This window comes from Schistocerca serialis, chromosome 2 (genome assembly GCF_023864345.2).
Source record: "Schistocerca serialis cubense isolate TAMUIC-IGC-003099 chromosome 2, iqSchSeri2.2, whole genome shotgun sequence".
In the NCBI taxonomy this organism is placed as follows: domain Eukaryota; kingdom Metazoa; phylum Arthropoda; class Insecta; order Orthoptera; family Acrididae; genus Schistocerca; species Schistocerca serialis.
Window position 1 is genome coordinate 514,000,765 of NC_064639.1, and position 23,964 is coordinate 514,024,728.

At 42.0% G+C, this 23,964-nt stretch overlaps 1 pseudogene; it reads left to right on the forward strand.

Moving 5' to 3' along the window:
• Window positions 1-2,254: 2,254 nt before the first annotated feature.
• On the forward strand, window positions 2,255-2,372 carry LOC126459423 (5S ribosomal RNA; annotated as a pseudogene).
• Window positions 2,373-23,964: the final 21,592 nt, after the last annotated feature.

Genomic DNA, 23,964 nt, shown 5'->3' on the forward strand with positions numbered 1-23,964 from the left:
AACAACAACAACAACATATTGAACATAGTGACGGTGGTTACACTCAGGTAGAAATCTGATACAAATAATTTTCAAATGAATACTTGCGTCGGGAAACACATGGTAAGGTAACAGTAGTTTCAAACAGTACTGAATAATTTATTGACAGTTATAAAAGAAATAAGCTGTTCGCATTTTTGGCGTCCAGGATCAAGAACAACGTGTCTATCTTCGTTACACCAGTTCGGTACTGAATTTGATACACAACTGACACCTCAAACCTAACCAGTTTGGCAGATATTCGCATGGACCATGCAGTCCACTACAGGCCCACAGTACGCCCTTATCTAAATTCAATTAATTTGCTCATAGTGGCTGGCGTGGTATATTTACAATTTGATTGCCCCAGCTTTCGATACTCAAAACATCGGATTATTCTTTCAGCAAGTCAAAGACTTTTAGTAGGATCAGCGTTTGCAGGCAATGTGTGGCAGATACTGCAACCACGGCTGGACGCTCAGAATTGTTTTCTTTAGTGCTCTCTCTATCATTGCTCTGTAAAAACGCAGCGTGCCGGCCGGTGTGGCCGAGCGGTTCTAGGCGCTTCAGTCTGGAACCGCGTGACCACTACGGTCGCAGGTTCGAATTCTGCCTCGGGCATGAATGTGTGTGATGTCCGTAGGTTAGTTAGATTTAAGTAGTTCTAAGTTCTAGGGGACTGACGACCTCAGATAACTCCCACAGTTCAAATGGCTCTGAGCACTATGGGACTTAACATCTTAGGTCATCAGTCCCCTAGAACTTAGAACTACTTAAACCTAACTAACCTACGGACATCACACAACACCCAGCCATCACGAGGCAGAGAAAATCCCTGACCCCGCCGGGAATCGAACCCGGGAACCCGGGCGTGGGAAGCGAGAACGCTACCGCACGACCACGAGATGCGTAACTCCCACAGTGCTCAGCGCCATTTGAACCAAACGCAGTGTTTCTAAGTAGCCTTTTTTTTAGCGACTAATATTTTTATTTTTGCCTGAGCGTATAATCGAAGGCCAGCAGATTGAAAGAGGTCGCTGGGTGGCAAAATAGCTTTCCTGCTAACTCTGAGACTGTCTCTGCTTCCCAAGCGCGCTAGAAGAGGGTCCTGCGTATTCGCAGCAGCCGCTTCTGTTTGAGTGAATCACTGGCGAACTTTCGGCAACAGGCCAGGCTTATTTTTAGTATTTAATACAGAAATGGAAGGCGGCGACCTCTGTCGAAGTGTCTTTTCCAACAGGCAACTGTCAGTGCCTTGTAATTCCCTATCGAGTCATATCACAAAAGCAGAATCCACAGTATGTCACTAAGCGACTACCCTGGACCCATAACAATCGAAGGTTGCCTATCTAACGGCTTTCACGAGCAACAAAAAATTGAATTTTTAATATTTCGCGTAATTATTGACCGAATATAAAATTTTAAATTGCTGTCCTAATCAACTAATTAAACGGTATAATCTTGTGTTAAAAGTTTAACACAATAAAACAAGTATTACAGATATAAACTGAGCGTATGTGTTGGGGCAGCGTAACTGACAGCGCGCGGATTACCCACAGTTTATTCATCCAGCATTTGAGATTGAGAGAACCTAGCGACATGCAACAAACTATACACATAATTTCAAATCTTAACGAAACTTATAAAATGAATTCGCAATTGCCAATAAAGACTACCATCAGCTGTAGAATGGAATGACGACAATGAAAATTTGTGCCGGGCCGGGACTCGAAACAGGATTTCCCGCTTATCGCGATCGGTATCCTTATAATATGGCTACGACTCAGAGCCAGTCCCAAACTTCCATATGTCGTCAACCATGCGTCTACGACCTGTACTCGTACACCCATTATGTACATTCCCGTGCAGGTCAGACGTTGCACTTCAAAGTCACTTGCCTGGTATCGGCAGATAAATGGTAGTCCTCATTCGCAATTGGGTCGTAAGGGCTGTGGTCGCTGCAGTGCCTGTTTCTTTGGACATGAATGCATGCATGTCCAAACGAACTTTGCATCGTAATCAGAACAACACAGCCACTGCAATATCGTATTTGCAAAACTTTTTCACACTGCCCTCCGCCCCCCTCCTTCCCTCCCCCCCCCCCCCCCCCCCCCCTGCGCCGCCATAAAATGATGAAAGGAAAAAGGTTTGTCGCTAGCTACATTTCCGTTGTTCATGCAGTAAAACTTCAGCATCAGACATGCTGTTTTAATTTATTAATTCCTTACTACCAACAGCCAACGGCCTTGCCGCAGTGGTAACACCGGTTCCCGTCAGATCACCGAAGTTAAGCGCTGTCGGGTTGGGCTAGCACTTGGATGGGTGACCATCCGGTCTGCCAAGCGCTGTTGGCAAGCGGGGTGCACTCTGCCCTTGTGAGGCAAATTGAGGAGCTACTTGTTTGGGAAGTAGCGGCTCGGAAACTGACATACGGCCGGGAGGGCGGTGTGCTGACCACATGCCCCTCCATATACGCATCCAGTGACGCCTGTGGGCTGAGGATGACACGGCGGCCGGTCGGTACCGTTGGGCCTTCATGGCCTGTTCGAGAGGAGTTTTAGTTTAGTTTACTACCAACTGTGTTCGCAACACAATTTGCAGACAATATCCACACATACTACCGAATGTACCTGCAAAATTATATCGTTGCACTATACATAGCTCAGGAGATATGACATTTTAGATATGTAAAAAACTAGCTCCTGCTTAAAATGGCGCACAGTAAAATTTCAACATAAGGAATGATGTTTCAATTTATTATTTATTTTCTACTAATTCTGTTCGCAACCCACTTTGCGGACACTGTCGAAAATAACTTTACACTGTGACAGACTCACACACGCGACCCCGAACTGAGTATGACACATAGGAAAAAATCTGTTACAAATGGACGACTGGTCCATACTGAATGACATAATCGACAATGTGTCACATACCGGGAGTAGAACCACTGACAGCCTTCTACTGACTCTCCCATCTGATGCGGAAGATGTACAAGACAGGCGAAATACCCCCAGATTTCAAGAAGAATGTAATAATTCCAATTACAAAGAAAGCAGGGGCTGACGGGTATGAAAACAAGCGAGGCAATAATGACGCTACGACTTATCTTAGAAGATAGATTAATGAAAGGCAACTCTAGACAGATTTTGACAGTGTTAACTGGAATACTCTCTTTGAAATTCTGGAAGTAGCAGGGGTAACATACAGGGACCGAAAGGCTGTTCACAACTTGCGCAGTAACCAGACGGCTGTTATAGGAGAGGCATGATGTCTCAGATATGGGTCTGTAATTCTGCGGGTCCGTTCTTTTATCCCTGTATACAGGAGTAACCTGCGCTTTTTCCAGTCGCTAGGACTTTGCGATGGACTAGAGATTCGTGGTAAATGCAAGCTATGCAAGGGGACAATGACATAAAACCGAATTGCGATTTCGGCCCGACCTGGCGGCGTACTTGTTTTCAACTCTTTCAGTTGCTTCTCAATGCCAGGTAGCCTACTTCTACGTCCTCCATACGGGAGTCTGTGCGACGGTGAAACGATTGTATGTTTGTATGATTCTCCTGCATGAATGATTTCTTAAACACGAAGTTTACAAAATTAAGCTTTCCTTTTGCTGTTTTCTGTTACTACACCAGACTGGTCGACGAGTGACAGGACCAGAATTTTCTCGGGTTCTCGGCAAGATTTTTCGGTAAGGTGTGACGATGGAAGTTGGTGTACGCTTCGTGCATTGCTATTTTTGCAGAAGCACTAATCTACATTAAGTTTTGCTTGTTCTTTTTTTAGCTGAAATTACATGTGCTTCCTCAGCATTTTCCGAATTTTGTTATTAAACCACGGTGTGTCTTTTCCGTCCTTAATCCACTTACCCGGTACATATTTCTCCGGAGTGCGATATACAGTCCGTTACTTCTGCCCATAATTTTCCTTCGTCCATCACATTCGAATTAAATGATGTCCATTCATTGTCCAAGGCGGATGCTAACAACTGCTTATCTGCTCTTTCCAGCGCAAATAATGACTTAGCCTTCTTGATGGATTTATTAAGTAACCATCTATGATGACATCGTGCTCATTAATCCCCGTTTCTGTACCGACACTGTCGATAAGGTCGGGTCTGTTCGACGATACAACTGAATTGAAGAACTAGCTGGTCAAGACAGTTTTCAGAAAACGTGTTCAGCACTACTGCACAAGACTGTCTGTACCAACTGCAGAGAATCCTTATCCGTCCTAGTCTATACTCTGCAAGTTAAAGACGCCTCCAACTACTATTGCATGCTCTGGGCATTTCCGCGCAACTTATCGTATGCTTGCTTTGTACGATTCTACAACTGTAACGGCGGAAACGGGAGGCCGGTAAAAAGACCCGACTATTAACTTGAGTTCGCCTAGGTCGGTTACTAGTGTCCAGATAACTTCACAGACTCGATTTCAACCTCAATAGAGCCAATATTTTTGTCGGGTACAGCGAACACTGCCCCTCCTATGGCGTCTAACCTGTCTTTACGATATACGTTAAGTGTTTCCGAGCTTTTTTGCTTCGGGTTTCATCTAACTCTCGGTTCTGAAAATAATTTGAGCACGATAAATATACTGGAGGCCAGTAAATTCTGAAACTTTGTTACGAATGCTCTGATAATTTACTATACTTTGCACGCGATTTGATTTTGCTCTCTGCGTATCGCATGGCGAGCGTTCATCACACGACCTCAAACTATAAAAATGGCTCTGAACACTATGGGACTTAACAGCTGAGGTCATCAGTCCCCTAGAACTTAGAACTACTTAAACCTAACTAACCTAAGGACATCACACACATCCATGCCCGAGGCAGGATTGGAACCTGCGACCGTAGCGGTCCCGCGGTTCCAGACTGAAGCGCCTAGAACCACTCGGCCACAAAGGCCGGCACCTCAAACTATCGCGTAACCAAAAAATAATAAGACGTACTCTGCTATCCGACACTCTTCTTCCTGTGTGGAGTGCACCGCTAACCTATCGAGGGAAATATTACACCTAACGATATGTTAACGGTATCCAGTCTACTGATTTTTTTTTAATGTTTTTTTTTTTTTCTTGCCTTTATTGTTGTCTTAGATTTGCTCAGATGTCATTTCACTTACTTTATTTAGTCTGAGAATCATCACAAAGGTATGCAGCTGCTGCTACAACTTATTTCTTTCTCAAATAAATGTAAGCTGTATGTTTGCACTTCACAAAGATTTAGATTCTCCGCAGTCAACGTTTGAAAAGATGCTGAAATATATGAACGTTTTATCACTGCGTCCCGTGCGCACCAGTGTTGTCAAGTTCGAAGCTGAATAATCTTGTGCTTATTTGACAAGAGACAAGGAAAACTACGAAATAGAAGTGAGTCTCGGAAAATTCTCATGCTGCACACTATCAAGACACTCCACCATCTGTTTAGTTGAGCGCACGAAAATCTACAACGTTTTTAATTTCCCTTGCTTGTAAATATTGAATGTATTTTCCTTTAGCTCAATAAGTAGCTAACTTACTTCAAGTGTAACGTACACTGAGGTTAAAATGAGAATAGTAACGTTAAATAAGAATACTTTTTTGCAGGAAACGAGTATAGACATTTATCATTTTCGCACATAGTAAAACAGGGTACGTTTCTCACAGAATAATATCGAAATTATGAAAGTATTACACCATATAAAACAATTTCTTGTTTCACACCAAATGGGTATGCTTACGTTGTTAACGAATTGTTCCTTCGCTTCTTGGTGGTATAATTTCATACTTAAGGAGGGAAAGAGGAGAAACTGTGTTTTGTTACATTATTACCCATTTATTACTAACCAGTTTTCGGCTAATTAGGCCATCAGCAGGTAACTACTACGCACTGAACACCAATTATCAACAGTTCAAGGCCCACTTTACTATACAGAAAAAGTGAACGACAGCAGCACTCCTAGTGGCCTGGCAGTGAAATTTGAATACAAGAAAACATGGTGCGAAAATCCGTATTTTTAATTCACTTATAATTTGTGGGTGGGCCTCGTAACGTACTAGTCAAGTGCACGCCTGGAAACCAAAACTTTTTTTTACATTCCAAAGTAATAATTATATTCGAGAAATTTCAATCAAAAACTAAGATTAACCTCTTGTAGCTGGGGTTCTAGTCACGTAATTTTTTTTAATGACGCCACGGCCGCCTTTTGACTATAAAATTATTTATTTGTAAAACCCAATATTGCAATGTCGACTGTGAGGTCATTATAAAGTGGAAATAACTGCTCGTTAGCACATGTCGAAAGGTAAAAAGTATCTTATATGGCATGATAAACTAGCTGCTTTCATTGCATTTTGTTCCTGATTACGTTTTCTTGTGAGTACTGCAATCTTTGAACTGCATTGTGAATACGTTACTCGTAATATGCATTATTTTTGCTTGCATCCGTTATACTGGATGGAGTAAATGATTCCATTTTGTTTTTGTTTCGTATAAAGCAAAAGTTGATTTTGTCACATAGGGATCTGTAGACATTCGTTCCTGCCTACGAATCCGTGTGTGAACTGCCTGATTAAAATGCATCGCAGGTATTATGGAGTTCTCCATTAAATGCGGCGAGAAAGCACGAAGACCAGGTGTGAGCTAAGGTAACGAAGAATACGAGAAAAATACTTAAAATGTATTTGTATGTGGCAGTTCACATGAAAATTTGTAGGCAAGAACAAATGTCCACTGAACAATATCCGACGAAGACATTTTCTGTTTTAAATGAAACAAAAACATGGAATCATTTACTCCACCAAATATTACACATCTGAGCAAGACTCAAGCAGAATACAAACAATGCATTCACAATGTAGTTCAAAAAGTGAAATACACAAAATAAGTCGCAATCAGGAATACAATGCATTGAAAGCAACTTCTCTTTACTACGGAACGAAAACAGATGTGGACGACTTTAAATCACCCAAAACGATGAATGGATTGATAAGCGAGCAGAGCTCCAATTGGCCTTTTTTTTAAGAAACAATCATATTCGAAAATGTTGTAACATTTCCACTGCTAGTTCCCTTTTATTATGAAAATAAGATACGTACTTCAAACAAATTGCGTTTTGTTACATCGTGTTCCCGGAAGTTTTTATTGTGGGCTAGCATCAACAAAGACGTGCAAGAAACCGAATTGTAGTCCTCAAACCGTGAAAAACAAAGATATTAGTAACTGCTGCACAGAATCTTTGATCATAGCACTATGCACGACATGTCTAGTCGATTCTCATCACTTGTATTGTGTGCCCAAAGGTGTTATAAACAAATACTGATGTAACAAAACGCAATTTGTTTGAAGTACGTATCTTATTTTCATAATAAAAGGGAACTAGCAGTGGAAATGTTACAACATTTTCGAATATGATTGTTTCTTAAAAAAAAAAAAAGAATAGAAACCTTACACAGAGCTGATCCTTAACCAGTCAATCAAGTGGTAATCTACATTCGATTCACTGAAAGTGAGTACAACAAAGCAGTTTTCTTTCGTTGTGTCACTGGGACAGAGACCGTAACACGCGATCCTTGAAGAAAGCTGGAAGCAGTGGCTCGACCTACTTCGCAAAGTCGCTCTCGGTGGGTTTTTGCAGCGGGTGCGATGCAATAAGAAGACGCCACGATTCGGCAACAGCGCGCGGTCCTTGAGCGGCTTTCACGTGTCTCTGACACGTGAGTTGAGCTGCGGCCTCGGCCTCGGACACGCCGGCCGCACAGCTGGCAGCCCGTTCCCCTGGACGCCTAGCCTGCAGCGGCTGTTGACGCGACGTGTTTACTGTTTGCTCGGCTGGGCTTGGCTCGGATAATGAGCGAGGGAACTGCGTCACGGCGCCCGTCGCAGGCGCCACAGGAGGGACCCACCAAGGGCTGCAGCGGGTAACTGTCCGCAACTTTCAAAACAAGTCAGATATCGTAGTGAAATGAACTACTCCAAAAGAGGTTTCTGCCACATGCATATCTGCGAACTTGTATAATTCGGGGGTCGATGTGAAAGAATAAGCCTTATGAAACCAAAAAACTGGAAGACACCGTTTTATAGTTTTTTTTTATTACCCGAATATGTTTCAACACTTTATGTGCTGTCTTCAGTGGAATACACATTTATTTTCTTTTTAAAAAGTTATTGTTACATGGAATCCTTTTTTGTAGGTTGTATGAATTTTTGGTCAAAATGATTTACATTTGCAAACGAGTTACGCTATCAAATCACCTGGTGTATCCGGATACTACCCAATTTTAAATGCTCTTTTTCAACAGCCGATTGCAAATTTACACAAAAAAAAAATTTGGACTTCCATGTCGAATTGCTATTCTGTGATGGGGAAGTGTCATCTGACGGACTGAATTCGAAATGGGCATAAAGTGGGAGAGATGAAAACAGATTGGCAAAACTTCGAGCGATAGTTGACTATCGTGGCACCGCGACTTGTCGCACATCGAGCCGGTCGTGGTCGTGGGGCATCATTGAGGTTAAGTGTCGTGAATAAAGAGAATGTTTCGAATATGCCTATAGGCTGATGAAGTAAATCGCCTAAATATATTGCTAAGTGAAGAGATCAAATCGGCAACGAGATCAACATTTTTAGAGAGTGTCTATTTTTAGAGAGTACTTATCTGATGGAATGTGTGATTTCATGATCAATTGTTCTGGAGATGAATATTCAGAATTTTTTAACATTATCAGTACTTTTCTGCAATACCTGCCCACAGCTGCGGAAATTATATTTTTCTTATTAAATATAAGTTTGAATGGTGGAAGAAATAGATTTTCTGTATAATGTGTAAAGAATTCGTTGATCGTGAGCTATAACTACAAGGATTTCACTTGTTCTCAATGCCATGATTACATAAAATCCAAGAAAAGCTTACTTAAGGAGGTTCAAGGAAGCGAGAAATATGATTTTGTAAAAAAGTAAGCCATTGTGATACACATAAAGATGGTTTGTAATACCCCCGATCTTTTCTTTTGGAAATATGGCAGCACTAAAACGAGCGTTTATTAGATTGTCAAATATTTTATATTAGTTTACGTACGATATATGGTTAAGACGTCACTGTGTATAGGCATTATGTTGGTCGCTTACGCTATGACGTTTGTACAAATAGCTCACATTACGCTATAAATGGTTTGTATGCTGGTAGTTTGCATGTATCTCACATTCTCAGCTTGTAATACGCAAACAAAGAAACGTTTTCAGCTTTTCCCTCATTTCAGACAGTATCGCGTTATTTAGGTTTTTACTTACGGTTTTTCTGGTGTGCTATTTCCCTTGTTTGTGACGTGTTAAAGCTCGTATTTCTTTTTCTGTTGTAATTTCTTGCTTCAACACACTCATTTGATATAATTTATTAGCAAATCACAAGGTTTGTCTGCCATTTCGCGTGTTGCTTAGAAAGCACAAGATTTATGCCGCCATTTCACGTATTATTATACCCAAGTGGCGGTGTTTACATGTATTTCGTTTTTTGTTTGTTTGGGGAGTGGCGCAGGATTTCAAAGTTTTGTTGACCTTTGAGAGGTTTAACTTGGTTTGTGTGTATGTGTGTGTGTGTGTGAGAGAGAGAGAGAGAGAGAGAGACTGGAGAGTGAGTGCTATGGAGGACGTGGAGGAAAATATACGTGGCGTGTTTTTTAAGTAAGCACCGTTTTGAAATAAAAACAAAACGAGTAGATTTTTCTCAGCAATTTTATATTTACATCAAAGCCTGTACTTTAACCTATTTTTTACATCATTCTCACCAACATTAGGCACTTAAAATCCCAACTAGCTCTGAATATCATCCCCGTATAAATCTGTCCCTTGAGCATAACTTTCGATAATTTAAACGTTTTGTAACAATTGCATAAAGCACAGTTCTTGATACCTATAAACGGTGGGATAGTACGGAAATTGCTGAGAGCTTTGCAAATACGGCCATACAAAGTTGCATGATGAGGAACGAAGTTTATGATCTCGTCGTTACTGACAATTTGGGGCATACAGTTGATGAAGAAGTGAGAAAGAACAGACGCTTTACAATTTCGACGTTATATGAAGAGTTCCTCAAGTGTCAGGAAGTGTGCGCCGATAAGAAAAGTTTGCTTCTTCTATTTTAATTCAAAACGGCACTTATTTAAAGAAACATGCCTCGTTATTTACAGAGCCACCATATGCCGTTTGGGGGGATTGGTGCTGAAACATGTATCGGTAATGCCGGCCGCGGTGGTCTAGCGGTTCTAGGCGCTCAGTCCGGAACCGCGGGACTGCTACAGTCGCAGGTTCGAATCCTGCCTCGGGCATGGATGTGTGTGATGTCCTTAGGTTAGTTAGGTTTAAGTAGTTCTAAGTTCTAGGGGACTGATGACCACAGATGTTAAGTCCCATAGTGCTCAGAGCCATGTATCGGTAATAATAAAACTGTAAAATGGTGTCTTGCTTAAAGCGTAATCCAACTCCAGCAGAGAAAATAATAAGAGCTACAGCATCCAAATATAAACAGCACAATAACGAAAGTAAAGGCAGTCTATTCGAAAGTGCACACCAGTGAAATCAAAATATGCTGCTGGTAACGTTCAGCAACGTGTTGCCTTATGTTGTACATGGAAGTATACTTCGATCTTCCTCCGGAGGCTGTCAACATGATGGCCGAACCGTTGCTGCAGGAGCCTATCCCACTCCTCAACGACCGGCTCTCCTGAGAGCATTTACTGTGTGAGGAGCGTTCCTGCCACAACTGGCCCCAAGCCTTCTCTGTCGGATTTATGTCAATAGATACCAAGTGGCACTTCATTCGTTTGATTCCTGCCACCTGTGGAAAGGTGCTCAACAGAAGGCCGAGATGTGTTCGTGCAGTATCGTCTTGAAAGACGAACCATTCGCCAAAATGTTGACTATTGGATAGAATAAAGGCATGGACGACCATGTCCGGATGCTGCACAGCCCTCAAATCATGCATCATTGACAACGATGAAAGGCATCCGCTATCGCACATGATACCCCCCCCCCCCCTTTTCTGTCTAACCTCTGTAATTGCAAGCCTCGGACGCGCATTGCTACCTGCTCACCTTCACATACTTCCACGATGATCATCACGTGTCAAGACAAATCCTGTACTCGTCGGTGATGAGAATCTGACGTAATTGATCTGGGTTCCATTAAAAGCTTTCCCTTGCTCATTTTCTTTTTACACTACAGTGCTGGGACTTCTGTACTATGTACAGGCTAGTTCAGAAAAAAACAGAACACCGTGAACGACTAGAGGTAGGACGTTCATATTCACAGAACATGAACATTAGTATGTTCAGCAGAAATGATTAGCATTTCGTCGCCTCGGTTCAGCATGTTGGGATTGCGATGGGCCCTGATAACTTGTTCCATGCGTGACGGCATCGAAACATATAAGGCGTGAATGGCATCCTGTGGTATAGCCCTCCCTGCTACATTCATCTGATTCCAAAGTACATCTGTGGTGGTTGCCACTGGTCACAGCTCTGCACCCGTCATTTCACCATATCCCACCTATTTTCGACTGGCGACATACCTGGTGATCTGGAGGGCCACGTCAAAAGACTGACGTCCTGTGACATAAAGAAGGCAGATGTTCGTGCAGCAACATGTGGTTGTACATTGTCTTGCTGAAAAATGGCGTATGGGAAGTTGTGCAGAAGGGGTATGACTATGCCTCATAGGATGTTATTCACGTAGGTCTCACATGTCACAGTGCCATGGACATGCACCAAATGTTATGTGTGGTTGTACCCAACAGCATCCCACACCATAAGGCCTTGAGTTGGCAAATGCAGTCACTGTGATGCCGCTTCCCCCGTATGTGGCGAACCAAAAGGCGGCCATCATTTTCAAACAAGCAGAACCTGGATCCGTCCAAAAACACTATCTGATGACATGGCGGCCGGTCGGTACCGTTGGGCCTTCATAGCCTGGTCGGACGGAGTTTAGTTTTTAGATGCCGTTTCTATCCCCAGAGACCTCGTCCCATACGCCGTTGCTGTTTATCATGTTTCTGCACATTCGACAAAGGTAGGCGGAGAGATGAACACGCGCACGTTATCCAAGCCGTAATAAACGGCAACGGACTGTCACCCCTGATAGTGTACAATGTGTTCCAGTGTTCCGCTGCCATTCGGATGACGTGTCGATCTTCTCGGAGGGTGGTCTGGGTGGTGCGACTTAATCCATCTAGTTGTGTTCTACGGCCTTCCGTAAACCATTCTGTAGATACCCGTTGCACTGCTGGAACACTTCGTCCCACACGAACAGCAATTTCCCGGATGGATGCATCACATTCTCTCAAGCCAATAATGCGTCCTCTTTAAAACTCATTGATTTGTCGGTAGGGTTCGCGCACACGTCTGCGAGGCATTCTGCTCGTCTGCTCAGGTCACACTGATTCATTACCCTCGGCTCATAGTGACAACGAGAAGCAGAGGCACATTTAACCGGTAGGTTATGCTGCGCCGCGATATCAATGTAACCTTGAACTCGTAGGCCAACATGGGTCAAATGCTAATCATTTCTGCAGCCCGTTCAAAGTGTTTTCTTTTTTTCTTCCTGGACATCAGTGTGTATCACTAAGCGACTATCTTGGAAACCAGAACCTGGTACCAGTTGCAGGTTGCCTGTCTAACGGCTCCCAGTGACAACAAAAATGTGGTTTTCTATAAATCCTCTAACTCTATGACCTTGGTGCAGGAGCCACGATATATTTTCAGAAGGCAAAACAGTGTAGGTTGCAAAAATACCGAAAGCTTTATTGACACGTTTCACCTTTTTGAGGCATCATCAGAATTCATATGGGAACTGCGGGTAACGCAGATTCTGTATGAATTCTGAAAATACTTCAAAAAGGCGAAACACGTCAGTTAAGCTTATGCTGTTTATGCAACCTAGACTATTTTTCCTCCCGAAAATTTTATTTTCAATATTTCGCATAATTACTGACAGAATTTAAAATGCTGTCATAACCAACTCATTGAGTGGTTTACTCCTATATTAAAAGTTTAACCCAATAAAACAAGTGTTTCAGTTAGACACTATGTGCTTGTCTTGAGCAGTGTAAGTGAGGGCGCGCGAATACCCGGACTTCATTCATCCAGTATTTGGGAACGAGAGCATTTAGCGACTTTCGACAAACTTAACATATAATTTCAAACATTTTCGAAACATTTCTCGCTGACACTCACCGAGAAACGATGAAAGGAAAACAGTTTATCGCTTACTTCATTTTCGGTGTTCGTGAAGTAAAACTTCAGCATAAGACATAACTTTTTAATTTATTACTCCTTTACTATCGACTCTATTAGCAACACAGTTTGCAGACAGTAACCACATATGTCACTACATGTACCTGCAAAATTATGTCCCACATTTAGTTCTGGAGATATCATGTCATACACGTTAAGATGCGTGAATAATTTGCTTTCGCTTGATATGAAGTGCAAATTACCCAGAATGAATAATTTGCTTGTACTTGATATGAAGCGCAAGTTACCTAGATTTTACTCGTCCATTGTTTCAAATTGAGAATACTTAGCGACTTCCAACAACTTCAAACTTTTTCTTAACTTTTCGTCGCTTACATGCTTATCAACAAATGTTTAACACATTTACTCGTTTGTAAAGTAATCTCAAGTTTGAAGCTGTTTTATACATGGGAGTTAGAGTCTCTACGACTCGTTGCTTTACCGGGTGTTCGCAATGGACGCCTAGTGTGTAGAAATGGACAAAACTCTTTGTTTTCTGGGATCGGGTTGGAAGTACTCACTCACTGGAATGGAACAGCTCTTTTTCGTGACTCACCATCCACCGTTCAGTTACTACAATGGAAGGAATGCACGTTGCCTTTATAATTCAGATTAACTGTACCCGTATTTTTGGCTTATTTTTACTTGTTTTGAAAGAATGTAGAAAAAGGATTAATAATTTCCTGTTATATCCGTTATAGTTTTTAAATTTCTTGAAACTTCTGTACTTCGTCTTCAGTAAAAATTAAAAATATTTCAACGAAACTCTGAATATTATAGAGTTGAAAATTATAAATATAAGACTTCCTACCTTTTTATAATTTTATTCAAAACAGAATATGATTGAAAATGATTTTTTACTTCCTGAAATTGTGTGCAGTTATGATAATCTGTGTGTCCAAGAGGAATGAACTTCCCAATGTTACGATTTACAATAATATTTGAACAACTTTATTTGAAGTGACTCGGTTTCCATTCGCACTTCATATTTGTCCTTTTGAAAAGCTACACTCACAGGGCACCGGCGTAGCGGGTATGAATATATTTTGAGAGCCAGCTGGTGAACTGCTGTCTACAACAGTTACGTGGATTGCTATAACTGTAATGAATAATTACTTCTAGGTAAATATGCCATTATAAACATGTCTCATCAGAGAATCGCTGCAGGAGCTGGGTTGTGTGTGGCCTTCTTGGAGTTGACTGATGGTATCATCGCTACTCCAAATTGAAGAATGATTAAATCGTGCAATTGTTGAATGCTATGTAGTGTAGCAGTTGATGTCTAAATAGTATAACGTCACTGAAGCATTAAGGATGAGTAAACTGAGGAAAGTGCTGGTCCAAGATGTTCAGAAGGTGCAGACTCTGTTACGGAAGAACAAGAAGACGGATCGATGCCATATGCATAACATCAATAAAAGGAGAGTGGGCATTATGCCAAGAATTTCGATGTCGTCAGCATCATCTTTCCTGAAATCACTGACCTCAGCATCAGTCTTCCTGGAATTCCCCTCTTCCCCCATACTTCGGAATTCTATCCACCACCTATATGGCCAATGGCGCTGCAAACATGTGTCGACGTCATCATTCTCTCAGCCAATTGCTTTGAGTCCCTACAGCACTGACGTTTCAGCCATTAGGGGGCAGGGGCCGTGAGTTAGCTCAGCCGCCCCTCCCCCCACCACAAAAAAACATCCCTCGATCATTTTAAATCTGTTTGCGTGAGCGCTGTCATTCGCCATCTGAACTTCGTCCAGTCTGAAGGGCCGCCAGGAGCAGCAGCGATCAGTTGGGAAGAAGAAGACTATCAGTAAGGACACTCTAAGGACAAAATAAAAACGACGCACCATGACGGAGTTATGCAAATAGGTCACACATTGATATTCATACAGGTATGGAAGGGAAATGCAAATTCATGAACTTTGGCGGCCGATAGATGAATGTGTGACGCTGCAGCGCAATTTCACTGCGCGATTGGTAAGAACAGTGAACAGGCGACACGTCGATCCCAACGCTTAAAGGTTTTGCGAATGTCATTCCATGTACTCTGTTGGGCAGTAGCTATGCCTCGTAGAAAGCCGTGTGAACAATATTAGCAGACGTCAACATTTGAGAGGGGGTGTGTAGTTGGGCTCAAAGAAGCTATACGATAAGCTCGTTGATTCGAAAAAAGCGTATGGGACCTGAAGATGGCAAAATGAATTGGCGAAAGTGGTTGCGTTTGAAATAAAATAAAATAACTTAAAGTATACGGCTGTTGGTAAAGTTTATTGAATTGAAAAATGTTCGCAATATTGTCGGGCAGATTGGGCCTGGAATCTCATAGACGGGAGTAGAATTGTCTTCAGTGATGAGTCCCGTAAACTGACCTCCAAAGACCGATGAAGACGGGTCTGGAGACATCCCGAACAGCATTGGGATACCGAACTGTCCGTCCCCAGTCATACTGCCGAAACATCAGGAATGATGGTCTGGGGTGCCATTTCTTTTTATAGCAAAACCCTTTTGGTTGTCATCCGTGGCACCCTTACAGCACAGCGGTACATCGACGATATTCTACACCACAATTTCTTGCCCTTCTTGTCAAGTCGTCCTAGCTAACATTTCAGCAAGATAATGACCGCACCTACATAGCGAAAGTTTCTACTGCTTGTCTTCGTGTTTGCCAAACCCTACCTTGGCCACCAAGATTGCCTGATCTCTCCCCATTTGAGAACGTATGGAGCATTATGGATATGACCTTTAACCAGCTAGGCATTTGATGATCTAATGCGGTAATTGGACAGAATTCGGCATGATATCCCCCAGGAGGACATCCAATAAACGCCAAGCTAAATAACTGCTTGAACTGCTTGCATGAGGGTCAGAGATGGGCCAACATATTAATGAGTTGCACAATCTGTGAAGCTCTTTCTCTGTAAAAAATTAGCTGGTTTTTCTGAAACTGTAATAAGTTGTTTGTCTGTACATGTACATCACATTTACTGATTTCCGCCCCATTCAGATTATTCCTTCGTGCCGCTTCGTTTTTCTTTTTTTTTTTTTTTTGTCTTAGAATGTATTTTCTCCATTCATTTCTAATTACTATTCTTATTCTTATTATTACTGTTATGTAAGTGTTTCATTATACTTAGGACTTTGTTATTATCGTTACAGATGAGGACACGCAGGTGCTCCTGCTTGAACCATAGCGGCAGCAGCATCAGCAGCAGCAGTCACTCTTTGCAGGATGTCTTCCTGACTTATCGAACCTATTGTTGGTTAACTATGCTGTAGCACAATCGAAGCTGGATGTGAGTCTTACCTAAGTGACAGCAAAATACGCTATTCACCAACAAGTACAGTTTGTTTGCAGGTGGATTTAAGCGTCTGAATGTAGGCCTGGTACCTCACACTGACTCTGATGTGTTGATAAAGGTAGAGAATGTTCAACATCTTGGTACTAGAGAGCAGTATGTAGGGCGCAAATCGGACTATCTGTGTAATACGATGATGTTCGTAGTGAGAAAGACGACCAATGAATACAACCCAACACAGACTTCTATTAACATCGCCATATTAGAGGGTGTGGCATCAATTGTTGATATGTATGGAGAGGAAGCGGCTGAGTTAAAATCTGAAGCGGTAGTCATATATATTAAACATTCTAGAGCGTTGAATTTAAACGACCTGCGCAATTCTTTACTGTTGTGGCAGAGAAATTGAGCCAGTATTAGAGCTACATTATGTGACTAATGACTATTTGCATGAGCACAGTGTGAACATAAATCAGTTATACTGAGTTTACGGGAGTCATTGAATAGAGATACGTACATACGCACATGGCGGTAGTATAGCATACACAAAGTATAAGAGGGCAGTGCAGTGGGAGAGCTGTCATCTGTACTCAGGTGATTCATGTGAAAAAGTTTCCGACGTCATTATGGCCGCACGACGGGAATTAACAGCTCTGACTGCGGAATGGTAGTTAGAGCTAGGTGCGTAGGACATTCCATTTTGGAACTCACTCGGGAATTCAGTATTCTGAAATCCAGTGTCAAATGTGTGCCACGAATACCAGATTTCAAGCATTACCCCTCACGAGGGACATTGCATTGGGTGAAGGCCTTCACTTAACGAGCGAAAGCAGCAACGTTTGTGTAGAGTTGTCAGTGCTAACAGACAAGCAACACTGTGCGAAACAACCTCAGAAATCAATGTGAGATATACCACGCACGTATTCCTTACAACAGTGTGGCGAAATTTGGCGTTAATTGGCTATGACGGCAGACGACCGACGCGAGTCCATTTACTGGCAACACATCACCTGCAGTGCCTCTCCTGGGCTCGTGACTATATCAGTTGGACCCTAGGCGGCGATTGGAAAACCATAGCCTGGTCAGATGAGTCCCGATTTCAGTTGGTAAGAACTGACGACAGGGTTTGGTTATTGCGCAGCCATGCACCCAAGTAGTCAACAAGGCACTGTGAAAGCTGGTGGTGGCTCCATAATGGTGTGAGCTGTGTTTACATGGAATGGACTGGGTTCTCTCGTCCAACTGAACCGATCACAGGCTGGAAATTGTGATGTTCGGCTACGTGGAGATCATTTGCAGCCATTCATGGACTTAATGTTCCCAAACAATGATGGAAATTTTATGGCTGACAATGCCTCATGTAAGAACATTCTGGGCAATTCAAACAGATAGTTTGGCCACCCAGTTTGCCTGACACGAATCCCATCGAACGTTTATGGGATATAATCAAGAGGTTAGTTCATGCACAAAATCCTGCACTGGCAACACTTTCACAATTGTGTTTGGCTACAGAGGCAGCATAACTCAATATTTCTGCAGGGTGTAAGAGGTCCTTGAACAAGGTATTTGTTGCTAGCGCACTCGAGCAGATGTAATTTCGATGGATTGCTCACGCGCTGCTTGCGATATGTAAGCTATAAGAGAATCTCAGAACAGAGAGCAGTGTTGTCAGCAGTAGAAACTGTGTAGCAGTACGAGTAAACAGTTGCTAGCGAGCAGTCGCGTGTATGAAGTTGGCTGGGCCGGTCGTGGGGAGCGATGGCGGAGGCTGGGCGATATAATATAAGATAAAAGCAGCCTCGCGCCTATGTAGTATTGTTATATCAAGTCCCATGTAAATGATTAAAAAAATCTCTTAATAAGAATCTTTTTTATAGAAATTAACTTTTGACTATCATTCATCTCAATTTAAAGAATTTACTAATTTCTCCAATCCATGGTCATCCCGATTATTGTAAAGAAAAATCAGTCGTTTCCTTCTGTACGACAAATGTGTCGGCTGGCATTGCACTGGGCTGTGCCAGAAAAATTTCATATAGGAGCAGACATATATGCGTTATCCGGCGACCTTACTGAGGTAAGATTTTTCAATTTATTCAGAATGATCTTTCAGGGCCATGAAGCAGCACTACTGACGTCCAAATTTTACCAGTTTAAATTCACAGTCAATTATTGAAAGGTTATCTATGAGTCACATTTTTTATTAGGAGATTAGTCACATTGTATTATTGGTATGTTACGGAATTCATTTATTGGGAGGTTACGCTGAATGTGAATTATAAATAATTATATTTTACTGTTTCGAAAGTTTTCTGCTGGGAGGTTACAAGGGGACTTCTAACGATTTTTTGAATCCATGCCACTTCAAATTTCTGCACTGCACCAGACAAAAGGAGGCTTGACACGATATTAGACTTATATGACTTTTGCCACTTCACTGTAGAACAGTGTATAAAAGGTGGTATTCATTGGACATCAAAACAAGCATTAGAAACCCTGTAAGTATAAAATCTGTGGAGTCCAAATTTTCTGAAGGAGTGCCTATGTATGTAAATCCACCTCTAGGCCTGATATATAAGCCATACACAGAACATTGACGTAATTGATCTGACGAGACCAAACCATATTACCATAGTGTCATTGCCTCCTCACAGCTGGCATAAATTGCAGCCGTTGGATAGGACGTTTATGGGTCCTTTGAAAGTCTACTACAGCGAAGAAGTCAGACAGTGGCTAAGACAAAATCAACGGACTCTCTGTGCTCATGACATCATGGCGCTATTTGGCAGAGCTTATGTCAAATGTCAAACAGCTCAAATTGCTATCAGTGGTTTTAAAGTTACAGGGATATAGCCCTTGAACAAGACACTTCTAAGATGCAGAATACATTGACGAAGCAAAAAAAAAGCAAACATCTTTTTATGAAACCGCTAAGAGACAACCATTGATATCAGACAATCCATCAACTTGTTTGGCAAACCAGGCAGAACCATTCAATCTAAACAAGCCATCGACATCTTCAGCAGCTCAGCCAGTGCCATTCAATCTAAACAAGCCATCAACATCTTTGGCACATCAGGGGTTGACTCCACCACCATGTGGTGCATCACCAGAATTTAGCTCGTCTTCCAAAAAAAGTCCATTCGACATATTTCCGGTCCCGCATATCAAAAAGCGGACCTCTACCAGGGGACAAAAAGGCTGTAGTTCTGTTGTGATCACTTCCTCGCCCTACAAAACACTACTGGTTGAAACTCAGAAAGCTAAAGAAGAAAAAGAAGACACAAAGCAACAGAGACGTGGTCAAGGAAAAAAGGGCAGTCGTGGTCGCGGTCACGGTTCCGTATCAGTCGGATCTTCAGGAAAAGGAAAAGCACCAGTAAAAAAGCTACTTCATTTCAAGACAGAAGACGATAAATACAGCAGTGAAGATGAGCATGCCAGCATGCCTAGTGGAACGTCTGAATTAGAAGTCATTCCAGGAGTTACAACTTCCCAAGATGATGAAGGCGCTGGGTGCATCTTATGTTCTGGAAAGTTTTCAGAGGACACAAAACGAGAGTTGTGAGTCACGTGCCTGATGTGTAGCTTGTGGCCCATACAAAGTGTGCAGGGAGTGAAAAAGACAATTATATTTGTGACCTTTGCCGCTAAAGGCAATTTATTCATAAATTGTTCGATTTTTGTTTCATTTTGTAATTTTTTCTACTTCAGAAAACGTACTTGGTTTCATTAAAGCAATACTTATAACCTTAATTGAGTTTCATTTCACTATGACTCATTTTCATTGATATTTAAAATATTTTAAAAGGGGTCCGAATAAGGCACCAATTTGCCCAGAAGAAAAAATGTAAGCTTTTTTGTATTTTTTTAAGAGTAAGAATATTATTTCAAACTGTTAATAATTTCACTTAGACAAGTTGACAACTAAATGAAGTATATATAGAATGCTCACAAAGTGTAAGTTTCAGATATTAAATATTTAAAAATAATAAAAGCAAAATGAGGAGCCGCTTTTGGGTACTTTCCTCTACATGTACCATTATTCCAACAAATCATACATTTTGTTCCGTGGGTGTGCAAAACACATATAACATTTCACCACTGCTCTTTGGTTGCACATGTGAACGGAAGTTGTCATGTTTTATAAGGGTATATAGTATTACACCAGTAGACAACACGATTTTTTTATATATAACGAATAACGTGTTGACATGAAGCTGCCAGCATATGCTTTCTGATACATGACATGTCGTGTGTGTGTTCCTGAATCTGTTTGTGCACTGGGCCCAGTCGGCCATCAGCTCACTAAGTAAGAAGCATGCAGCAAATGCTGCATGTTATTCATAGCAATAGCCTTTAAAATTTGAGGATAAGGTATAGGAATAGCTGAATCAATAAACACACAATATTTAAGAGACAGTATAATTTACTGATAATCCACTTTCTGAAGCAACATGTAACTGCTGCTGCACCGGGCAGTTAGCGAACAGCATTCGTACTCAGGACTGCCAGCACAGGCCATGGAATCTACGAAAAGATTACGTTTTCCAGATGAGGTGTGTACAACAATCCACATATCAAATGACTGGGATTTTAACAAATACAGAGAGGCTCACACTGGAGAACAGCACCAGGCTGCTAAGGACTGAGTCCACTTCTGACACTATAGACGAAATCTCTAAAATGATTTCTCCAATTCTTCATGATCAGCACAAACAACATTGTTAAGTACGGACCTGTTGCTTGTAAGTGGGGTGGTGAAAAAATGAAATGAACAAATAATTTATTTTTAAGTTATCAACTTGCAAGCCTAGGGACCGACAACCTCAGTAGTTTGGTCCCATAGTAACTTACCACAAATTTCCAAATTTCAACTGTCGGCGATCTTTGTCAGTCAACAGACGAGGTCGGCCTATACACTTTTGTGCTGTCTGAGTCCCTTTACGTTTCCGTTTCACTATCACATCGGAAACAGTGGACCTAGGGATGTTTAGGAATGTGGAAATCTAGGCTACAGACGTATAACACAAGTGATACCCAATCACCTAACCACGTTCGAAGTCCGTGAGTTCCGCGGAGCGCCCCATTCCGCTTTCTCACGATGCCTAATGACTGCTGAGGTCGCTGATACAGAGTACCTGGCAGTAGATGGCAGAACAATGCACCTCATATGAAAGACGTATGTTTTGGGGGTGTCCGGAGACTTTCGATCACATTGTGTAGATTCAGTTCCTCCTTCACTGCCATCCTCGGTGTCGTTCCACAGCACATCAACTTCATTGCCATCCAGAGTATTTGAAATACAGCATTTGTTGAATGATTTTATGATCATTGGTGCTTCGATGTGTTTCCAGGCAGCCGAAACCCAGTGCAGAATACTGTAGGGTGCAACACGTTTAATTTTTCCTTTCGGAGTCAGTTCATGATTTGGTTCGCAAAACATTTTTCGTACTTTGTATATGAAGATAGTAGTAGTAGTAGTTGTTGTTGTTGTCTTCAGTCGTGAGACTGGTTTGATGCAGCTCTCCATGCTACTCTATCCTGCGCACGCATCTTCATCTCCCAGTACCTACTGCAACCTACATCCTTTTGAATTTGTTTAGTGTATTCATCTCTTGGTCTCCCTCTACGATTTTTACCCTCCACGCTGCCCTCCTATGCTAAATTTGTGAACCCTTGATGCCTCAGAACATGTCCTACCAACCGGTCCCTTCTTCTTGTCAAGTTCTGCCACAAACTCCTCTTCTCCCCAATTCTATTCAATACCTCCTCATTAGCTATGTGATCTACCCATCTAATCTTCAGCATTCTTCTGTAGCACCACATTTCGAAAGCTTCTATTCTCTTCTTGTCCAAACTATTTATCGTCCATGTTTCACTTCCACACATGGCTACACTCCATACAAATACTTTCAGAAACGACTTCCTGACACTTAAATCTATACAAGATGTTAACAAATTTATCTTCTTCAGTAACGCTTTCCTTGCCATTGCCAGTCTACATTTTATATCCTCTCTGCTTCGACCATCATCAGTTATTTTGCTCCCCAAATAGCAAAACTCCTTTACTACTTCAAGTGTCTCATTTCCTAATCTAATTCCCTCAGCATCACCCGACTTAATTCGACTACATTCCATTGTCCTCGTTTTGCTTTTGTTGATGTTCATCTTATATCCTCCTTTCAAGACGCTGTCCATTCCGTTCAACTGCTCTTCCAAGTCCTTTGATGTCTTTGACAGAATTACAATGTCATCGGCGAACCTCAACGTTTTTATTTTCTTCTCCATGGACTTTAATACCTGCTCCGAATTTTTCTTTTGTTTCCTTTACTGCTTGCTCAATATACAGGTTAAATAACATCAGGGACGGGCTACAACCCTGTCTCACTCCCTTCCCAACCGAGTTAGTAACTGTTCTCGAAAGAACAGATACCATTGATGACGGTGTGCAACTTCTCTAGAATAAATGATAATTAATTAATTGAAACCCTCAGCTGCCGACAGGTGTTGTTGATATCCCTCGATGGGGACAGCTGAAAATGTGTGCCCCTACCGGGACTCGAACCTGGGATCTCCTGTTTACATGGCAGATGCTTTATCCATCTGAGCCACCGAGAACACAGATGAATAGCGCGACTGCAGGGACTTATCCCTTGCACGCTTCCCGTGAGACTCACATTCCCAACTATCTATTAGGTATATTACGTAAGTGCGTACCTTAACAGTTATGAACACTTACTCAATAGAGGAGATGTATTTCGCGCTAGTCAAGATGAACAAATGGTCGTAGCTCCTCAGGTATGCATTTTAGAGCCCACGTTTAATCGACATTTTTTCTTATTTTTGTCCATACTACCACCTCTGAAAGTTAAAGAGAAACAGTTTGCAAACAATGAAACATATGAACCAGTGTCGCCATACGAAGTACTGGCATCTCCGAAAAGGCACACGGCGTCGCAGTGTGATTTCGTAATGCCTGGCCTATCGTCGGTCATAATAATCGAGGGTCTACCATAACACAGACAGTCCCCATTATTCTCACAAGAACCCAAGAAAACAAACTCCCTTGTCTTTATGAAAGCTTTTAGAAATGTTTTACGTCGGTATGAAATGATCGTATGGCATTGTTGGCCGGGAGGCCCCATGCGGAGAAGTCCGGCCGCCGTATTGCAAGCTCTCTTTAGTTGACGTCACTTCGGCGACTTGCGTGAGTCAATGAAGATGAAATACACACAACACCCAGTCATCACGAGGCAGAGAAAATCCCTGACCCCGCCGGGAATCGAACCCGGGACCCCATGCGCGGAAAGCGATTACGCTACCGCAAGACCACACGAGCTGCGGACTTTTACGTCGGTACTGGTCCGAAATGCGAAA